This window comes from Rhinopithecus bieti, unplaced genomic scaffold (assembly GCF_001698545.2).
Source record: "Rhinopithecus bieti isolate Rb0 unplaced genomic scaffold, ASM169854v2 scaffold_12, whole genome shotgun sequence".
Lineage (NCBI taxonomy): Eukaryota > Metazoa > Chordata > Mammalia > Primates > Cercopithecidae > Rhinopithecus > Rhinopithecus bieti.
In genome coordinates this window covers 264,131-281,894 of record NW_016803028.1, presented here as the reverse complement: position 1 = coordinate 281,894, position 17,764 = coordinate 264,131, and the positions used below count along the sequence as shown (strand labels likewise).

The window sequence follows — 17,764 nt, the reverse complement described above, 5'->3', positions numbered from 1 at the left end:
CCATGACTGTCAAAAATGTCCCCACCCTGTGATCAGGCATCAGATCCTAACAGCACTGACAGAGTAAAGGGCGCGTTTCTCCCTTTGGTGGGATTTTCCCTTCCAAGCCATTAAAACACTTTAAGATGCCTTTTCATATCTTTCCTATCTTTAGATTAGATGCTTAATGCATAAATCAACCCAAATAGAGTGATGGAGTAGTGAGGAGAGGCTGAAGCATTTCCTCACATACAACCCAGCATTTAAGTTTAAAAAAAAAAACCAAAAAAAAAACTTTACTCAGAAAAAAAGATAAGGCTAAAATCAGATCTCAGATTAAAAATGGTAAGGAAATTGCAACTAGCTGTAGCCAATTCAAGCTGAGCCAATTATCACCAATCGTAAAAGATGACTTATAAGAGGCCCTGTGCCCCAGTACAATAGAGCGATTAAATCTTTACAACTGAGACAAATAATGCCACATAATTAGACACAGCCAGAAAAGGGTACGTACGCTTCCCCTTCCTGTGGCTGGCCCATTAGGGCAGGCATGCAGCCATTTCTTCACTGCCAAAAGGCCAATCCAGTCCCCCCATCACTCAGCCTGCCTGAATCGCATCTGACACTGGCCACTAAGGTGGAGTTTCCTTTGGCCACAGGCCACTAACAATCCTTGAGTTCCCTGCCTATCCTGTATCCAAATAAGTACAAGAATAACAGTGTCCTTATCCCACAGGTTACATGTGAAAAATATCTAGCTGTCTATTGAAGAAGTTAAGGGCATAGCTTCCGGAGCTAGGCACCAAGGTTCAAATCCCAGCTGCGCAACTCCCTAGCAGTTTTCTCATCTGTAAAATGTGCATAATCATAGTATATACTTCGCTGAGTGTTGTGAGGGTTAAAAGAATTAATATACACGAAGAACTTCGAAGCGTGACTGGCATATATTAAGTGCTATCTGACTTAGTTGCTGTTGTTATTACATACTTCCCAGTAGTATCATTATCATCATCATTATTATTAAGCACTTCACAATAGCAAGAGATGCCATCAGCAGCCAGTTGTGAGGCTGTTATGCTTATCCAGGCAGGTCAAATCTGGGCCACTGGTTAGAAGAATGGAGAAGACAAGCTGACACCAAGAGACAGTGCAAAGGCAGGTGTACGACCTTCCACAGATGCCTGGTGCAGGTGGGAAGGGACTGGAGACATGAAGCAGGACTCCAGGATGCCACACCAGGGAGCATGGTAGGGCGTGCTCCACAGAGGGAAGTGGGGAAGAGAGAGGACCAGGAGCTTGGGACAGACACGCTGGCCCGAGGTCCCTCCAGGACTTCCACAGAGGACGGCCTTGGGCCCAGAGGATGCTTGCTCACCTTGAACATGAAGCTGCTTCTTTTTCCCTCCTTGCACAACAGCACTGACTGGACACAAAGCCAAGGTGTTGCAACCCCAGGGAAAGATAAGACAAATAATCACAGCAAGTACATTCCCAGTGACCTTTCTGTTGACACAGGGACATTTTCTGAAGGTTTACTCTGCCCCAGCCACTCCAGACATGTTATCTCATTTCACCCTGAAAATAACCTAGAGGAGAGGAGCTGTGTGCTCAGAAAGGGTTAAGTGACTTGCTCAAGGTCATGGGGTTAGCAAGGAGCAGAAGTGAAAATTGAACCTGGATCTGTCAGAAAGAGACGGGGGTCCAGGCTACAGACCCAGAAACTTGTGTTCTAACACCAGAGATGGGATTTCTCTGGGCCTTAATTTGTCTGTCTTTAAAATGGGGATATTTATCCTTCCTGCTCCACTTCTGGTATGACTGAGGAAGCTCCTGTCAGATCAAGTCTCCTGCAAATAACAGATAACAACTATAAACTCTGCACACACACACATACACACACACACACAAACATAAAAACAAAACAAAACAAAGCAACTTTCTGAGGGCACTGGAGAGGAAGCCAAGGCAGGCAGATCCTGGAGCACATCAACACTTGCAAGAAAGGTACTGCACTGGGCGAGGTTTTGTCTCTGATGGCTTTTAGCCCAAGGGCAGGCCCAAGTTTGTACCACAGGAGCAGCTAAAACTCAAACAGTAACCCACAGTCTTACTGGCTTGAAGAAACAGAAGACAATATAGGGCTACTTCAGCTGGTAGAATATGAAGAAAAAACCCCAAAAAGGAGAGAGCCACAGAAAAGAGCCCCAGATTCTGTGTATAAACTCTGCCCAGATCTCTGGCAGACTCCTGAACCATGTATGCACAAGGTACTCCCTAAGCAACCCAGCTAAGACTAAAAGAACAAATTTCAGCTGACACCCAAGACATGGAGTTGGCCGCTGGAGTCCAAGTGCTTGTTGGCTAAAGCAAACAAACAAAATCAACAGTCATCAGAAAAATATAACAGAATCCAGAGTCTCCACCATCACAATCACAATGTCCAGGATACAATTCAAAATTACCACAAACTGTCATAAAAAATATTACCCATTTTCAAGAAAAATGGCAATGAAGACCAATCCCAAGTTACATAGGATGCTAGAATTAACAAACAAGAATTTCCAAATAACTATGATACTAAATTCAATATCAGTCCAACCTACCTCACAGAGTTGTTAAAGGTAAAATATGCAAGCAAAAGTGCTTTGAAAAGTTCCACATACACTACATCTAAAAAATAAAATAGAAGTGGTCTCCACTTTTATATCTGTTCCCAAAACCATAGAATAAAGCAAACCATTTTAATATGCATCACCTTTCTTCTAGGAATAAGTTATACTCAAGGACTGATCAAAACCCTATTTTTACATAAATCACAAAGACAAAAATGTGTGATTATAAACCAAGGCCCATAATGCCTATTATACCACAAATCATTTTAAAATGCAAAATAGGCCACATGTCACAGTCTATTTTATGCAGTGGGAGGAGACAATATGCATAGTGGTTACCACCATTGGTTCTGAAGTTAGACAACCTGGGCTCAAATCCTAGTCTCATGACAGGGAAGCTTTCTTCTAAGTGAGTTACTTAGCCTCTCTGGACATCAGTTTTCTATTGAGAAATATCAATATTAATGGTCCCTGCCTCTCAGGATTGTTGCAATAATTCACATACAGACCTGCATAGCAACTTGGTGCATAGTCTAGTGCTAAATAAATAGCAGCCACTGCAAAGGAGGTCAGGGAGAGAAGGGGACTTGCCCAGTATTGTCCAGCCAGGCAATTACAGAACAGGCAGTAGAACCTGGATCTATTTTTCCACTTTTAAAACTCTTCTTCTCACAAGTTCTTAAATAGACACACATGCACTATAAATTGGTTATCCCAAGTTCCTTAAGCATTCTAAAACACGCACATAAAAACACAAATTATAGCTCTGTCATGGCACAAGTTTGATCAAAAAATTATGATTTTAGAAATCAGAATATTTTATTTTTTAAACTATTTTTTATTCCTTTGAATTTGGAAAGTCTTAAGATGTGGTTTAAAAGGACACACTCCTTTTTAAAAGGTGACCCTGAAAATTTTCCATGAGTGCTTTTCCATTTCCAATCACTTTCACCAGCACCCACACCAAGCCTCAGAATTCATTCACACATAATCCTCGACAGCATCTTCATATGGGGGGGTCTCGCTACAGCCTTTGTAAGCAGAGACCAAGCACCTCTTGAATATGGGTCTTTGCATTCACCATTTTTCTTTTCTCTTCCTTCCCATTTCCCTAACAGCTGACACAGCATTAAAGAAGTTAAGCTGTTAAAAAAAAATGCTTTAGGAGTTACAGAGGAAAAGTCACATTTCTTTGCCTGAATAATGTAAGGATTGTTATACCTGTTTGTAAAACTTGGGACTTTGTCTTTAAAAAAATATAACAGGTGTTGGGATGGAAAGCCACTGAGAAAGGCAAAGTGTTCTTTTCTGCATAGCCCAAAGCTCCCTGTGACCAAGTGAAGGGCTTGAGAAATAAAATAGAAGTATTGATTAAACACTAACTGTAAAGAAGAAACAGAGATCATCCAAATAGGCAGATCCAAACCTAAGCCAGGAGCCTCTAGCCCAGTTCTTGTTTTGTGAGAAGAAATTAGAACTTTAAAAAGTTTTCAGAATAAGATCCCAAACAACCAAGCCAAGGAAGAGGACAGAAAACCTGGAGGAGCCCAAAGGGGTACAGGAACTTCTGACAGGTGTATGGTGGGAGGACCGGACCAGGAGGCACTGATGAGAACTCAGCCAGAACGTTCTAGAATTACAAGGAACAAAGGGCCTGATTAATATGCGGAAACTCGGCAAGGCAGAGACAATTCTCAGTTATGTTTCCCACTCCAGGAGAATGTGACTTCCTGTTTGAAATAGAGGAGGGCTTTGTCCCAACACATGATGATCTTCACAGGCCGACATTCTGGTCTCTTCATTACACAGGAGTAACGTCGGAAGCTGAAGCGATTAACACAATGTTACACGACTGAAAGCTGAGGGAAAGGGCCAGTGTGGAGCCATGGTGAGTCACCAAGAACTCTGGATTCTTTCAGGGGCTGGCACTACCAGATTGACTGGTCCTGAGAGATTTCTTTCTCCATCAATGGCTTCAGTTTCCTCATCTGCACAGAGTCAGACAGGTAGGGTGACCCCAAAAGTTCATCTCCTTTCTAAATGATACCAGGAAATCTGTTGGCTATAAATGAACTCATTGATAACACTCATTTCCCATTTAGATTTTCTGAGGAAGTGACTTTGGAACACCATGGTGTACACACATGTACATACATACACAAACAGTACTTTCAGTCTGCAATTGACTGTCTATTCCTTCAGTACAATTAGGCCAACGCTGTTGATCAGAGTACACTACCTCCACCCCAACACTGGGCGAGCCTCCATGATACCAGGTGACTGGGTGTGCTGTGGGGTGCCAAATGTCCACATACCGATCATCTTATCACACCTATTGATAAATCCAGTAAGACTGGAAGTGCCTCCCTATCAGATGATTAAATAAGGTCCACAAAAATACTCTGTATTCTTTTCTCTTTTTTTTTCCTGAGATAGAGTCTGGCTCTGTTACCAAGGCTGGAATGCAGTGGTGTGATGTTGCCTCACTGCAATGTCTGCCTCCTGGGTTCAAGCAATTCTCCTGCCTCAGCCTCCCAAGGAGCTGGGACTACAGGCATGTACCGCCACGCCTGGCTAATTTTTTTGTATTTTTTTTTAGTAGAAATGGGGTTTCACCGTGTTGCCCACGCTGGCCTGGAACTCCTGAGCTCAGGCAATCCACCTGCCTTGGCCTCCCAAAGTGCTGAGATTACAATTGTGAGCCACTGCACCGGGCCAAATACTCTGTATTCTTGAAAGCATTCTATTAGTACAAGCATTTTTACCTTCTTCCACCCTGCTGGCTACTACCTCAGAGAGGGAGTGTCCCTCAAAGTCCTCCCACTTCTCCCTGTCCTTTCCTGTCTTAGAAGTACGAAACTTCCATCTCTGGGCTGCCCTCACTCTTGCGAACACTGACTTCTCTGTGTCAGTGTTCACCACAGGGCCTGTGGCCCTGGTGACCTGGGCTGTGTCACATTCCACACTGTTCTATCGTGCAATTGCCCACCCAATATGATGCACAACAGCCCTTGGAGAGGGATCGATTAGGACAAACGTCCTCATTTTGCAGATGAAGAAATGAAGGTTCAAAGGAATTCTTTACATCGTTCCCATCTTGGGGAGGATATCTTGTCCTTACATTTGACTCTTCTTTGCATTTGGTAAAATAAAAATATCTATCATTTACTGAGAATTATCTAGGGGCCTAACTAATATCTTTTCTGATGACTTTATTCAATTCTAACAACTCCAGGAAATATACTGCATTTTACAGATAAGAAACTCAGACCCAGAGGGCCTAAGTAACTCATCTGAGGTCACAGAGCAAATGAGAGAGCTGGGTCTCCCAGCAAATCTGCAGGCCTCAGCCCAGATCTGTGCCACACTAAAGCCCATGCTTTTAATCACTCTGCCAGCACTATTCCCTGACGTGCAGGGTGATGGACTGATACACAGCTGCTGATTAATTAGTGAATGCTGCTGCTATTTGCCCTCCTCCCCCAAGATAAACAAAGGCTGACCATGAGAAAGATACCAGTACACTCCCAGGAAACCAGCCAATTCTCTGGTGATGAGTGATGCTGGGAACAGCAGACTGGACGTCTATGGGCATCTGATGGCCACTTTAAAGCACTCAAGGAGAGGAGAAGAAAAAAATAGGCTCCCCTCCAATGCAATTTTTCAACCACTGATTCACCATGCAATGCAGTTTTTAAGTCACAAGAGCCTTAGCCACCACTGTATTTGCAAACATTCTGTACTTTGTTTTAAAAAGCACCATTTGTTAGCCCAGCGTTCCCTGTGGAGCCAGTTGGGAGATGACATCTTGACAAGTTGAACTCTTTCAGGACAAGGAAAACGAGCTACATCAGTTCTATTTCTTCCCTAGCCAGAATACACAGGACTAGCCATCAAGGGGTAGAAGCAAAAATGGCTCCTCTCCTCTTAAATCTAGTGATATGGTTTGGATATTTGTCCCCTCCAAATCTCATATTGATATTTGATCTCCCACATTGGAGGTGAGGCCTAGTGGGAGGTGTTTGGGTCATAGGGGCAGATCCTTCACTAAAGGCTTGGTGTCCTCCTTCAAGGTAATGAGCAAGAACTGGTTGTTAAAAAGAGCATGGCACCTCCTCCTCTCTTGCTTCCTCACTCACCATGTGACACACCAGCTCCCCTTCCACGTACACAATGTTTGGAAGCTCCTGGAAGCCCTCACCAGAAACAGATGCTGACGCCATGCTTCTTGTACAGCTGGTGGAATCATAATGCAAATAAACCTTTTATCTTTATAAATTGCCCAGCTTCAAGTATTCCTTTATGGCAATACAAACAGACCAAGACACCTAGTGTGCTTAGAGTTTTGCTTACCAGCCCCACAATTTTTGAATCTGCAGATTTGGAGCTGCTGGTTCCCGAGAGGAATGCTTCCTCCAGGGGACACTGCAATGGTTTTACTGAACTAGAAGTTGAGATTGCCCCTTGGCCATTTTAGATTACCAATGCCACAGAAACACAAGGCAAAGAAGGCAATTACCCTACTGACTGGGGTGAATGATCCCAATTTCCACAGGGAAACTGGACTGCTGCCATTGCTGCCATACAACAGGGGCAGAGAAGAGTATGCCTGGCACCTGGAGAGTCTCTAGAGTGCCTCTTGGTACTTCCACGTCTAAGACTAAAAACCAACGGAAAACTAAAGCAACTAACAGACATACAGAGAGAACCACTGAGGACTGAGATCCCTAGGTTATTCTACCAGGTAATAAATAAACCTCTGCCACAGAAGGAGCTGGCTGAGGGCAAAAGCCAAGTCCCAGCAGTCACGGTTTCCATATTGGAGCAATGTTAATTCCTCCTCTCATTCCACCAATCCCTGATAAATATTCCATATCCTACAGATTAAACCAGGAAAATAATTCATGCCACCCAGAGACAGACACCATGCCAACTGGGACGTTATGTCTTCCCTTAAGAGTGTGAACACTGTATGAAGCATAGACATATCATAGGCAGAAACAAAGCTGTCCTGCTGTTGTGCCAAGTTGAAAATGTGCAGGAGGATATGTGAATGCTGAGGATCTGAAGGGTTGGACCGTGCTGGTCATTTAGTTGCCGTCTTTCTGATCCAAGTCTGACCTGTGTGGTGGGGCAAGGACTGCGCAAACTGCATCCTCGCTTTGCCAGTTGAATTTCTATTGGGTTCTGCCAGTAGGGGCTCAAGATGGAGAAGGCAGAGGGGAACCTCAAAGTCAATATACCTTTACGGAAAGCTGGTGTGCATGTGCAAGAGTTTTAAATTATTCTGAATTATGGCATTTTCATATTAATCATTCACTCATTCAGTCACTCAACAAGCATCCTCAGCACTGAGGCCTTAAGCATTTAGCTGCTTAGAGAGCAAGGACAAACCATGCCCTCATGGAGCTTACCATTATGGTTGGAGGACGTGGTAAATACCACATAAACATAATATGATTTCAGATGATCGTAAGTTCCACAAAGAAAATAAGATAGAAAGCAGAAGTTGACAGTGAGTTGGGCAAGGAAAGAGGCTGTTTGGGGCAAGGTGGTAAAAGAAGGCCTCTCTGAAAAGCTGGCATTTAGGTGGAGACTATAAGGATGGGAGGGAAGAGGGAGTGAGCTGGGAGAAGACCTGGGACCCAAAGCTTCTAGGCAGAGGGGCTCTGTTACCAGATCAGAGAGAAACACCCTGGGTCACGTGCTATAAGAGGTATTTGGAGCAATGCCACAGTCGAAGGAGACTCACCATCGTGGGGGAAACTGTCTGCTTATTTCCAGCAAATCCTACAAATCAGATACAGCTTAGTGGTTGAGTTCATGTCCTCACTCTGGCATGTGGTTATTTTTCTTTACTTCCAATTTACATCGCAAGCTGGAGAGAAATGAATTACATCCCCCTGGGTTTCTCTGTTCCGTACAATTAAGAAAAGCTATTTCTTAGTCATAAGGCGGATGACGACATCAAGATTTCCCATTTTCTCTCTGCAGGGAGGCTGTCATCACTCAATATTAATTGATCCTACTTTTCATCCATAAAGCAGGGGCTGAAGCAAAGTTTTGGTCACAAAAATGGCAACTATTACACTATTAAGGTAAATTATTAATGGCGCCTCCATTGAAGCACACTCCTGCTCACATGGCATCAGCTACCTCAATGCATGGTTGTTTCTTTAATGGGGAAGAAGGAGTAAATTATTTGATTTCTTCCTGAAACTGGATTAATCACCTGCACCTATCTCATTTAAGGTTGCTGGGGATTTTCCACCATTTCATCACAACTGAGAACACACAGATAGGGCTGTAATATGTCTTGAATTCCCAGCAGGAGAGCGCATCAATAGAATGCAATTTTATTTTTCTGCTAGAGAGCAGATAAAGTGAAAACAGCAAGAAGACACAAGAAACTTTCACAAGTTGAGGAGAGCTAGTATCATTTAAATAAATGTTTCCCTAGACAAATAATTTGATGCTTATTTTAAGAGGCGGTGGTGGTGCTGAATTAGGGAAACCTAGTTTGAAAAAAGAAAAGAAAAGGAGAAAAACAATCAAGCCATATCTACAAATAAACAACCCACAATGAATCGGGGACATATGGGAAGAGCCGAACCTCATTACTACTGACGGCAGCAACCAGATGCTGGCACCCAGTGAAAAACAATTTTCCTATTCAAGGGAAGGCTCTGCTGCCCACCCTTTCAATTCCTTCTCCTTTATTTACATGAGTGCTAGGGCCTTGTGGAAGGCTAACCACAGGACATTTGCATCTCATCAATATGTTTAAATGTCACAAATCTTGACTTTCACAGCTGGAAGCCAGGCTTAGCCACTTACAACCAAGCTAATGAATAACTGTAGTTGACACAGAAGGCATTTCTTAAACATATAATTTAATCTTGAGAAGTGATGAGCTCTGCTCAACAGGCCCAAGGCATGAAATTAGAAAAACATGCTAAGGATGTGTCTCCATGGTATCAAAGAAACGACAAAAATGGAAAAATGAACACAGTGATCATTTGCTTCTAGATTAGCAGAAGAACATCGTAGGGACCACTCTTGTCGATGGTCTTTAAAGGACCAGTGCTCCCATCTCCCAGGTGCTGTGTGGTGGCTGCTAAGCACTCACAGCTGCCCCTTCCTCTGGAAAATTGTCCCCAACCAAACAGGAGTTTCCTGGTCTGGGAGTTTAAGTGATTAAGAGTGTCACAAAAACTATTAATGTGACCCCTTTGTTATACTCACTGTGACACAGACTGTGGACTGTGTCAATTAAAACCCATTTCCACCCCTTTCTAGCTAATCTTCCTGAAATATAGAGCCTGGGGGGCAAAAGCTACATTTCCCATCTCCCAATGAGGAAACTGAGGCACAGAGAAGTTAAGTGACTTTCCCAAGGTCACACAGCTAATACGCAGCAGAGCCAGAATTTGAAGGTAGGTTGGCTCAAGAGTCTGTGCTCCCAACAACTCCATGATGTTGTCTCTCATATAGGAGCAAGACTTTTTAACATAAACTGCCTGCATTATTAATATATAACAAATTACCACAAAATGGTGGCTTAAAACAACATTTTCTCACAGTTTCTGTGAGTCAGGAATCCAGGTGCAGTTTATCTGGGTACCTCTGGCTCAAAATATTTTATGAGGTTGCCTGAGGACATTGGCCAGGGCTGAAGTCCTCTCAAGGCTCCACTGGGGGAAGATTCACTTCCAAGCTCATGCACACGGCTGTCGCTCAAGATTCAGATTCACTTCCTCCAGGGCTATTGGGCTTAGGGTCCCAATTCCTCACTGCCTGTTCACAGGAAGCCTCCCTCGGTTCTTTGCCACATGGGTCTCTCCACAGCTCAGCTCACAACATGGTAATGAGTTTCCCTCAGAGGGAGTAATCAAGAGAGAGCAGAAGAGCACAAGATGGAAGCTACAATCTTTTTGTAACCTAATCTTGGAAGTGATAACCCATCACTTTTGCTGTATCCCGTTCACTAGAAGCAATTCACTAGGTACACAAGGCTGTGAATACCAGGAGGCAGGGGTCACTGGGGGCCATCTTGGCAGATGTCCACCATGCTACTTGATATCACAACACTAATGAGCAGGAAAGTTGAGTTGAAGTTGCTTTTTCATTAGGTAACTTGGCTCCCAAACCCAAGCTCTGTAAAGTACTCTAACATTCCTTGCAGATAGGAGAACAAAACCTTAGCTGGTTCACCCCTCAGGGCCACTGGTCCCCATCACTCGCCTTTAGCCACTTCTGAATTCACACTTTATATCCAAGAAAGTAAATGGTATTAAGAAAAAAGACATTTTCTTGGTTTTTAGTTGTTTTAGGCTAATTCATTAAATGAAGTCCACAATAAGAAACTACTTATAGACATGAAACTAAGTTTTTGTTTTAATTTACGTCTCTAGATTGGCAAGAAACAGTGGTAAGAATAGAAACAGTTGGATCACCAGTCTGAGGGATATGGAAGGCAATCCCGAAAAACCTCAATGTCCTTCTCCCCATTCCTTGCACACCTTTATAGCATTATTTCAGCCTGGGCTATTAGAAACATCAGTAACTTTTCTTTCACATGCTTCATCTCAACCATTTCTCACCAAGCAAGCCATGATGGACTGAAGACCTGTGAGTCTTCATAACACTAATGCCCAGGGCATCTTCAGTGCATTTATTAAGGCCTTAAAAGCTCAGCCTGCTGGCATCAGCAGCCCTGATGAGGCCACTCACCCCCAGGAAGCTCGTTTGATTGAGGCACCTTTTCCAAGCTGCAGTTTGGTTGGTGGGCCCAAAGATTAGATTTAGTTTAGGATTTCCAGGGCCTCCTGCACTTTCCAAACAGCAGACAAGTCTCTAGCCATGCAAGGTGCAGCAGGCCAAAGGCAAATAATGGTCAATCATGGCAGATGCTTCTCCAAGATAACACACAGACTCTATTAGGGCTATTAGGACTCAGCTGGCCTGGTTTCCAGATATAGGAGAACAGACACCAGACTAGGACATTAAAAACTCCAGAATTTGGTGGGATGTTTCAGACACTGTTTCCTACATTGAGAGGCCTCACCATCTTGTTCACTATTGCATGCACAATACAGAGCCTCAAAAAGAGTAGATAATCAATAAATAGTGAATGGATCAATTTTGTTGAGTAACTTTGCCATACAAGACTGCTTTCTCCAAAAAGAAAAGTCCACCCACAAGCTTGCCAGCTCCCTTGGGAATATATTATTATAGCTATCTTGTGTCAAAGCAACATACATTCCTCATAGTGCCATGTTGTACTCATGCTTACAAACTAATTCTGAGCTTACACTAGGGATGCTCAAGTGAAATAATCCCTTTCCTCTCTTAAGAGGGCCCAATGAGGCTGTCAAACTAATGTATACTCTTCCTGATAAATCATGTGTATGCACCTGCAAAGTATGTTTATGCAACAGAATGGAAAAACATCTCAGTGGCTGCTAACTGTAGCAGGTACTCCTGGCCCACATAATTTTTATTTATCAGGAGACCTGACCTGTAAACAAAGAAGAGCACGCCTGAAACATACAACTGAGGAAATGACCTTCTAGACTTAATGACAGTGGCATGCAGCTTGAGGCCAGAATCACCTACCTTTTCACACCAGAATTGCTTTTGAAAATATTTCGTAGATAAAATTCAACAGGACTCCTGTCTTCTGAAGCATTGGTGAAATCTGGTCAAACTATAAAATGACAGTGGACCCAGTGAAATTAGAGAAATCTTCGTTATAAAATTCTTTAAAGCAATATTGCTAATAATAATTAGCAGGGTGCATAGAATATTAACTTGTTTTCTGTTCTGCTTTAACCAAATTAGATAACAATTATTATCACTACCTCAAGGCTGCTTTTATGAATCCCTGCAGAAAAATAATTTGGTTTTACTTTGACAGATAACAGTCATCAGCAAGGAATTTCATTTTACTGAAGGCAGCCTTAGTTGCTGAAATTTACTGCTTGGGTTACACACATACGCACACACACTCACACACACACACACGCACACACACCTGGGCCCATTTTCATACAAGACTGAGTAGTGTTGCTTCTTGGTCTGGATTTAGAGTAGCTGGGAAAAGAGCATGAAGAGTTTTTACATTCAGAAAGGAATGCAAAGGAATGTAAAGAATGCTTCCTTTCTTTTAAATCTAATCTTATTACTCCCACTAGTGAATATTTAACAATAACATTCACGCTAATAGCAGACTTGGTTGCAACATCAAAAGCAACAATACCAAAGATGTATATAGCAGCTTTGCTCAGAAAAACTTAAAGCTATGTCACACATAGTATCTCATTTATCTTTTAAAAATCTCTTCAAACTGTAAGAGCATATTTATACACTTTGAGACATGTTTTATGGGAACCGATTTCCTTATTACTCTTTGCATCTTCTGTTTAAAACAGGGTCTGTTTTAACACACCTCCCAGCCAGAACCTCAACTCATAACTCATGCCATTGACTTCCTTGCCTGAATCTCAAAACAAAACCAGCTCTTAGCAATTATAGAAACCGGAAACAAAAATGAAACACAAGCAGGAAGTTAAATAACTTCACTGCACCCAACAGTTGCTTTTGCCTAAACTGAAATTAAATAAATAGACACACACACACTCTCCATAAAAACTCTGCCACACAATTTGTTAATGAACAGTGAAAAGAAGCAGAAGCCAAAAGTGGGTCAGGAGAAACTGTTGAATCTAATAGTCTGGAAATTCTATTGGAAGGAACAGATGGTTTCATAGAACTCAATGTTACCTACAGGAGCAAGGAGCGATTTTCTAGGAAAGAAAAATATTTCCCTACCCTACTGCATATACTATTTTCAGCAAAGGAGGAGTCTATATTCAGCACAGGATAAGTTCTGATATTGGCACACTTACAGAACTGGGACTAAGTGGCAGCCATCCACACATACTCAAGCTCAGACTTGGCCTTCTGAATCTGAGCTGGAGGTCAAACCTGGCCCTATTTTAAAGCCGGGAACAACAGAAGCCAGCACTACACTCCAGTGGGTTATTGACCAACACTCATGTTCTTGATACTTAAGGAAAGTGGTTCCCAACAGGTCATAGGCAGCATGAGCTTTAATGTGGCTCCTGACCCTCAGAGACTCTGTAGGTCCAAGGTAGCAGCGAGACACACAGGGCACATGGAGTCGGAAGACCTCAGTGCAAGCGGCGGCTCGGCAAGACAGGACCACCCTATGTGTCAGGCTCCCTATTTGTCAAACAGAAGGAAAAACATCTCTAGACTTGTAAGGATTAATTGAGCTAAAGTGTATCAAGCTGCATTGCAAATCACACAGCATAAGACAACACTCAACCATTCGGTTGCTATTCTTGTCCCCACCATCTATGATTCGTCAAAACATGCAGCCAAATTCTCCCTAGAGTAGGACTCAATCAAAAAGAGAGCCAACAAAGCTGGAGTCCTTGAACGACAGATCACAGCCAACCAAATCTCAAAGCCATACCCGAGGGACCTTTGGTATGGTCCGCAATCCTTAAGAGTAAAGAATTGAAGAAGGCAAGCCTGAGTTCTGATTCCAGCTCATTGCACATTCGTTGCAGAACCATGGGCACGTTAGGTAATCTCACTGAGCCTTGTTTCCTCATTTGTAAAATCAGAATCCCTATAAGGATTAATTGAGACTGAGCACCATGCATGCCACATTAGCTGTTATTACTGTTGCTACTGTTAACAATGATTATATCAACACCAGCAGTGTCCAAGTCCACTGCTCCATCACAATACATCATCTGCAGGGATCCCCAGAGAGGCCAGGGAGGGCGCAGGGGCAGAACAGCCTTTCTGCCATGAAGATGAAGGGCTGTACCAGGAGGAGCCTCCCTCTGGGGTGAGCTTAAATTTGCGGGAATATAGGAAGTCCCGCCCCACCCAACTCTGACCCTGGGCCTCTTGCAGCAATATCAAGGGCTGCTTAGAGCCTCCCTTCTAGCCATCCACCTTCCTCCTCCAGGGCTTGTGACATTTTGCTCCAAGGTTTGTTTGTTTGTTTTTACTTACAAAAAATGCTATTAATGTCAGTGGCTGTATGCTCAGTTCTGCTGAAGAGCTGCAAATGTTATAGATGGATTTGTTATGGTCTAAAACTGCAGGTATCATATTTAGAGAGAGGTAATAAATACCTCATTAAGGAAAGGCAAAACAAACACTTCGGAGTACTTGAGGCTCTATCTAAAGGAACCCCATGGTGAAACCCACTTTAAACCAAGAATCCTCCTGTAATGCAAAGAAGTACTCATCCCCTCCAATTCTCTTCCTTCCTTTCTATAGTTTGCTACCTTGGGCTCCCCTGTAAAGTGCCCCCCTCCCACCCAGAGCCTGCAGGCACCAGCAGCCAGGTATCCATCTTAGCCAGCTCCCTGAGACATCACAGACTTAAGCTGAGTCTGTTGACACCTGTTCTGTAGTGTGAACTGTAGGTGGGGTGGGGACACAGAACCAAAATCACAACACCAAGACTAACTAAATTGGTCTGGTGTGCAGCCAGGCATGGGAACTTTTTAAACAAACGTTGAGAATCATTGCATCATCTTGTATTCTTATTTTTATTCCTATGACCTGTCCTCCCAAATATATTCTAAGCCACCCAAAGGAAGTAAGTTATGATTTGGTCATAATATACAGGTAGGTAAGTATTTATTGAATTTATTTTACACTCAAAAAATCACACTAGTATAATTTTATTCTGCCATCTCCACTCAAATTAAGAAAAAAAATCATACTCCACATGGTCTTTTAAGGTTCTCCAAGTGTGATCCCCAGACCAGCAGCATCAGCATTGCCTGGGAACTTATTACAAAAGCAGATTCTCAGGCCTTGCCCTAGACCTACTGAATCAGAAACTTTGAGGATGGGACCCAGGACTCTGCATTTTGACAAACCCTCCAGGCTATTCTGATTCACTCTCAAGGTTGAGAACCACTCCTTTAAGTTAACGATTAGTTTTAAAGGCTTTTCTGGAGATTGACATTATTTTAGATGAGGCCATGGAGCTGGCCTATCATCTCCCTTCATGAAATTGTAAAGGCTGATAGTGCCAGGATTTATAACTAGCCATTAGGCACCCAAACACTTAGCTCCCCACAACGTTCATTTCTTAATTTTCAGAATATAATGTAAATCATGATCCATTTTTTTTAGATTAGTTTTTTTCCCAGTCGTGAAGGGAGACTGAAAGAACAACTCTTATAAACAACGATTATCAGCTGCTTCTGTAGTTGTGTGTCGGGCTAACATCACCCAGACTAGAGGTCAAAGAAAAACTAGACCTGTAGAAAATTTATTGCGCAATGTGCATGTCTTGAATGAGGAATGTCATCCTGTTATTATCATGACCACCCAAAATTTATATACAGAGTTTAAGGCTAGAATGCTGGTGGCTGAAAGCCAAGTATGAGCCTGGTCAGCACAATGTCGAAGAAAACATCCCGAAAAATCAGTTCTTAAAGTCCTCTTAGACAGGAAAACCACAAAGATGGGAATTTGTAAAATGCAGCAGCGTGGACTGATCCTCAAAATTTTAATGCGTGTCATGGGAATGTCTTATAAGGAGGAACTTAAGAACAGAAATAGAAGACAAGCTTGAGAAAGGGGCAAAGGTGAATAAGTTATCTTTGAACTTTTTCATGTTGAAGCCCTTCAATTTAGTTTAAACCCACCACAGCACACAGAAGATTCAGGAACCAAGAAAGTCAAAGTGAAGGCTTTGCTGTTCAGTACGACCACAAGATATCCTGCAAAGCTCCAACAGCTTGGTGGCCTAGAGCAAGTTTCTTTTATAACCACTCCAAACTCAGTATCTCAATGTATTCTTCTCTACCATGGGGGTAACTCCACCTACCTTATAAGATTGTTGTTAGTTTGTTTATAAGAGATTAATACAATAGTAGGTGCTGAATAAAAAGTAACTCTGATTATTACCTAAAAAATTAAGCTACCCACTCTCATATATTGTTATCGGAAATGTAACATAGAACAAACACTTCAGAAAACAGTTGAGCAGTATCTTATAAAGGTAAACATGTATTTAGCATACAACCCAACAATTCCACTCCTACATATTTCCCTAACAGAAGTGAAAACATCCACACAAAATACTTGTTCATGAATATTCATCTTTTTTTTTCATAATAGCCCCAAACTGGAAATTTCCCAAATGTTCAACAGGAGATTGATTCAACAAATTGTGGCATATGCAAACAAGGGAATATTACTCAGAAACAAAAAGGAATGAACTCTTGATACACACAACAGCAAGAACTCAATACATACAACAGCAAGGACTCCACACATACAACAGCAAGGACTCCATGCATACAACAGCAAGGACTCAATGCATACAACAGCATGGATTGAACTTCAAAGGCATTAGGCTGAGTTAAAGAAGCCAAAGGCACACATACTGTACAATTCTACGTACATATTATTCAAAAAGAAGCAAAACTATTCAACAGTGACACACAGCAGATCAGCAGTTGGCTGGGTCAGGGCGGGCACCTGAGGTAACTTTCTGGGGTGACGGAAAAATTTTATATCTTGAGTGTGGTGATAGTTGTGCAAACGTTTACACTTATCAGAACTCATCACCCAGGCACTTCATATGGGTGTGTTTCATTGTATTTAAATTACAGTTCAATAAAGTTATTCAAACAAATATCACTGCGACACCCTTCAGTGGACTGGCGGTTGGCGCGGAGCTCTCTTTCATGTGCAGTGGATAAGCTTTGAGTGGAAAGAGCTGAAACACTGGATTCTGGTCCCACTTACTACTTATTACCTGTCAAATCAATTTCTCCATCTGAAAAGAAAAGAAAAACAATATCTTCTTTCCAGCTTTCAGGGCTACTTGAATTATCAAGTGAGACTATTATTAGAGAATGCTTTAAAGCAGACTCAGCATCTGGCTGTGGGGAACTCGTGCCATCCACCCAGGTGCCCAGCACACCCACCTCCTCCTCTGCTTCCTGCTCTCCTTCACCTGCCAGGCAGTCCCTAGGACCACCTCCTAATCTCTCTTTCCCCCACTCCTTTTCTTGTCCCCACTGCCACTGTCTTGACTGAGGCCACCTTTACCTTGCCTGTTGATTGCAATGGTTTCTATATGGTTTCCCCTCCCC

At 42.6% G+C, this 17,764-nt stretch overlaps 1 protein-coding gene and 1 long non-coding RNA gene across 6 annotated transcripts in view; one reads left to right on the top strand and one right to left on the bottom strand.

Moving 5' to 3' along the window:
* RFTN1 (raftlin, lipid raft linker 1) overlaps positions 1-17,764 on the bottom strand; it is a 207,154-nt gene that overhangs the window by 161,058 nt on the left and 28,332 nt on the right. The gene's annotated exons all lie outside the window — the stretch shown is intronic.
* LOC108534679 (uncharacterized) lies at positions 4,274-17,330 on the top strand. 2 transcript variants are annotated; one of them, XR_001887019.1, is made up of 4 exons: positions 4,274-4,479; positions 7,147-7,335; positions 8,586-8,689; positions 16,782-17,330. It is a non-coding gene; the product is annotated as an uncharacterized LOC108534679 (long non-coding RNA). The 2 variants fall into 2 exon arrangements; XR_001887016.1 differs by having other exon boundaries at positions 4,274-4,597.